Here is a 5126-nt window from a genome sequence, read left to right on the forward strand (position 1 = left end):
GGGAAACTTGAAGTGTACGTGCGTCTACGTGAGCCTCTTAGCGGCTGTGATCAAGAGGAGAAAGAGCAGAAGTGGTTAGTGTTCCAGGAAGCCATTGCTAGTGAGCCCACTGTATCCATGGTACGTCCAACAGTTAGTACAGGACCTGCATCTTCTCCGATAAAAGTTGAACACACTACTAGTCTTGATGCTCTTAAATTAGAGTTCTCTCTTGTACAAAATTCCATCAAAGCCGGTAAGAAGGATCCTGCTATTGTTCAGCGTGGCCATGCCTTATAGTCTAAGATTCAAGAGACTAAGCAAAGACTTCAAAGTGACGCTGGGTTCAGATGAGAGTACTTGTCCGCCATTGGCCGGGAAATAAAGACAGAGAAGGTTTATGAGCAACAGCTAGTGCAGGCTAGTAGGACTGGAGAGGCTAAGATAATACAAGGAAGGAGGAGAGTAATGGAAAATGAAATATCTAAAATGACTAAAAAATAAATATTTGTGTTGATTGTTAGTAGCTGATAATTATAGAATTATTAATAAGTATTGTATCTGATTTATTTTTATTTACAAAGCAGTTAGATCTATAAATGTGTTATTGATTGTGATAAGATAATGCTACATGTATATGAAATATATTAATCACAAGTGGGTGTGTAACAGTGTAGATTACACATTACTCACTGCCAGTCAAGATTTATATTGTACTAATTCAGAAAGGTTACCTGGACAAGAAGCAATTCATGGTAGATCAGTATTCATTATGATGGTTCATTGCTTTTGTTTTATAGGATAAAGTAAGCAATGGTCATGCAATAGTAATATGTTTCTGATTTTACATGCTGTTCTAATGATCTGCTGTGATACACAAACTCTTAATTCCAACACAATAGAGAGTAAGTACTAATCTATTCTAATTTCAGATGATTGATTACATATGTATCTATTATCCTTTCTATCTTTAATTTCATTCATTCATCTGTGATACATAAACTCTTCTTGACAACACAATAGAGAGTAAGTACTAATCTATTTTAATTTCAGACGATTGTTTACATGTGTATCTATTGTCCTTTCTATCTTTAATTTCATTCATTCATCTGTGATACAAAAACTCTTATTTACAATACAATAGAGGGTAAGTACTAATCTATTTTAATTTCAAATGACTATTTACATGTGTATCTATTGTCCTTTTCTATCTTTAATTTCATTCATTCATCTGTGATACAAAAACTCTTATTTACAATACAATAGAGGGTAAGTACTAATCTATTTTAATTTCAGACGATTGTTTAATTCTATTTTTAATTTCATTCATTCATCTGTGATACATAAACTCATTAATTACAACACAATAGAGAGTAAGTACTAATCTATTTTAATTTCAAATGACTATTTACATGTGTATCTATTGTCCTTTTCTATCTTTAATTTCATTCATTCATCTGTGATACAAAAACTCTTATTTACAATACAATAGAGGGTAAGTACTAATCTATTTTAATTTCAGACGATTGTTTAATTCTATTTTTAATTTCATTCATTCATCTGTGATACATAAACTCATATTTACAACACAATAGGATGTAAGTACTAATCTATTCTAATTTCAGATGATTGTTTACATGTGTATCTATTGTCATTTCTATCTTTAATTTCATTCATTCATCTGTGATACACAAACTCTAATTTACAACACAATAGGAAGTAAGTACTAATCTATTCTAAATTCAGATGATTGTTTACATGTGTATATATTGTCCTTTCTATCTTTAAATTTATTCATTCATCTGTGATACAAAAACTCTTGTTTACAACACAATAGAGAGTAAGTACTAATCTATTTTAATTTCAGACGATTGTTTAATTCTATCTTTAATTTCATTCATTCATCTGTGATACATAAACTCATTAATTACAACACAATAGAGAGTAAGTACTAATCTATTTTAATTTCAAATGACTATTTACATGTGTATCTATTGTCCTTTCTATCTTTAATTTCATTCATTCATCTGTGATACACAATCTCTTATTTGCAACACAATAGAGCGTAAGTACTAATCTATTTTAATTTTAGATGATTGTTTACATGTTTATATATTGTCCTTTCTATCTTTAATTTCATTCATTCTTCTCAAACTCTTATTTACAACACAATAGCCAGTAAGTACTAATCTATTTTAATTTCAAATGACTGTTTACATGTGTATCTATTGTCCTTTCTATCTTTAATTTCATTCATTCTTCTCAAACTCTTATTTACAACACAATAGCCAGTAAGTACTAATCTATTTTAATTTCAAATGACTGTTTACATGTGTATCTATTGTCCTTTCTATCTTTAATTTCATTCATTCTTCTCAAACTCTTATTTACAACACAATAGCCAGTAAGTACTAATCTATTTTAATTTGAAATGATTGTTTGCATGTGTATCTATTGTCTTTTCTATCTTTAATTTCATTCATTTATCTGTGATACACAAACTCTTATTTACAACACAATATAGGTGGTAAGTACTAACCTACCTTAAGCCTACTATTTTTAGCGTCTACTAAATTTAGCAATATTAGCAAGAGAACTTTAAATCGCTAAATTAAATAGACGCCAAAATAATTATTATTCATTATAATGGTTATTATTTATAATTAATTTGGTTAAAAACGCTAAAATTAGTAACGCTAAACATGACTTTTGCTGATTTCGCTAAAATTAGTAGACGCAAATAATAGTAGGCTTAAGGTATTCTAATTTCAGATGATTGTTAATTACTTGTGTATCTATTGTCCTTTCTATTTTTAATCTCATTCATTCATCTCTGATACACAAACTCTTATTTACAACACAATAGCCAGTAAGTACTAATCTATTTTAATTTCAGATGATTGTTTACATGTGTATCTATTGTCCTTTCTACCTTTAATTTTATTCATTCATCTGTGATACACAAACTCTATTTTACAACACAAAAGCTTGTAAGTACTAATCTATTTTAATTTCAGATGATTGTTTACATATGTATCTATTGTCCTTTCTATCTTTAATTTCATTCATTCATCTGTGATACATAAACTCATTAATTACAACACAATAGAGAGTAAGTACTAATCTATTTTAATTTAGATGATTGTTTACATGTGTATCTATTGTCCTTTCTATCTTTTAATTTCATTCATTCATCTGTGATACACAAACTTTTATTTACAACACAATAGGAAGTAAGTACTAATCTATTTTAATTTCAGATGATTGTTTACATGTGTATTTATTGTCCTTTTTATCTTTAATTTCATTCATTCATCTGTGATACACAAACTCTTCTTTACAACACAATAGCCAGTAAGTACTAATCTATTTTAATTTCAGATGATTGTTTACATGTGTATCTATTGTCCTTTCTACCTTTAATTTCATTCATTCATCTGTGATACACAAACTCTATTTTACAACACAAAAGCTTGTAAGTACTAATCTATTCTAATTTCAGACGATTGTTTACATGTGTATCTATTGTCCTTTTTATCTTTAATTTCATTCATTCATCTCTGATACACAAACTCTTATTTACAACACAATAGATAGTAAGTACTAATCTATTTTAATTTCAGATGATTGTTTACATGTGTATCTATTGTCCTTTATATCTTTTATTTCATTCTTCATTTGTGATACACAAACTCTTATTTACAACACAATAGGAAGTAAGTGCTAATCTATTTTAATTTCAGATGATTGTTTACATGTGTATCTATTGTCCTTTCTATCTTTAATTTCATTCATTCATCTCTGATACACAAACTCATATTTACAACACAATAGGAAGTAAGTACTAATCTATTTTAATTTCAGATGATTGTTTACATGTGTATCTATTGTCCTTTCTATCTTTAATTTCATTCATTCATCTCTGATACACAAACTCTTATTTACAACACAATAGTATGTAAGTACTAATCTATTTTAATTCAGATGATTGTTTGCATATATATTGTCTTTTCTACCTTTAATTTCATTCATTCATCTGTGATACACAAACCCTTCTTTACAACACAATAGGAAGTAAGTATTAATCTATTTTAATTCAGATGATTGTTTACGTATCTATTGTCCTTTCTATCTTTAATTTCATTCATTCATCTGTGATGCACAAACTCTTATTTACAACACAATAGATGGTAAGTACTGATTTATTTAATTTCAAATGATTGTTTACATGTTTCCTTTCTATCTTTACTTTCATTCATTCATCTGTAATACACAAACTTTTTTTATGACACAATAGATGGTAAGTACTAATCTATTTTAATTTCAGATGATTGTTTACATATGTACCTTTTGTCTTTTCCGATTGATTCATTAATTATGTACATCACAGAAAGTAAGTATCACTTTATTTTGGTTTCAAATAATTTTTAATTTGTTCATGTTTGTTTTATAGAGGGGTGAGTCATATTCCTGCTAAGTTTGTTATCGCCTAGTTCCTTTTATTCAAGATGCTGCATACAGAAGAGCTCTTTTAAAAGGAGAGGTGGTGAATGTTGCTTATTCGCGTGTTCTTTTTCTGGGTACAGCAGGTGTTGGGAAGAGTAGTTTCAAGAATTCCCTTATGAAGTTACCATGGGATCCTAAGGCTAACAGTACCATCATATCTGATGTCAGCTGTGTCCGTCCCTTTGCTAAGGGATTGCTTAGTGAGCAGTGGGAAGCAGTTACTCATGAAGCTGAATTTGAAGCAATGGCACACTTGTTCTCTGCTGTCAGCCCAGGGTTTGATTCTGCTCCACCAATCAGTGACACTGTAAGAAGAAAGATAGATTCTTTCCTTGGTCTCATTGGTGTCAGCAGAGATAAAATGCATCACTCAGTTTCCATTGATCATTCTGAGCCTGTGAGAATGAAGCTAGATTCTGTCCTCAGTCAAGTTAGCAAATTTAATGTTGTTCAGCAATCTTGTCAGCCAGAGCCTCACCTTTTGATGCATTTTTGGGATTGTGGGGGTCAACCTGCTTTCCTTGAAATCCTACCAGTTTTTCTCACCTCTCGTACCACATTCCTCCTCCACTTTGATGCCTCTAAAGATCTCAACAGCAAATGGAAATCAGTCCATCATATTGATGGCACTCAGTATGATG

The sequence above is a fragment of the Amphimedon queenslandica genome, unplaced genomic scaffold, assembly GCF_000090795.2.
Source record: "Amphimedon queenslandica unplaced genomic scaffold, v1.1 AMPQUscaffold_13472, whole genome shotgun sequence".
In the NCBI taxonomy this organism is placed as follows: Eukaryota; Metazoa; Porifera; class Demospongiae; order Haplosclerida; family Niphatidae; genus Amphimedon; species Amphimedon queenslandica.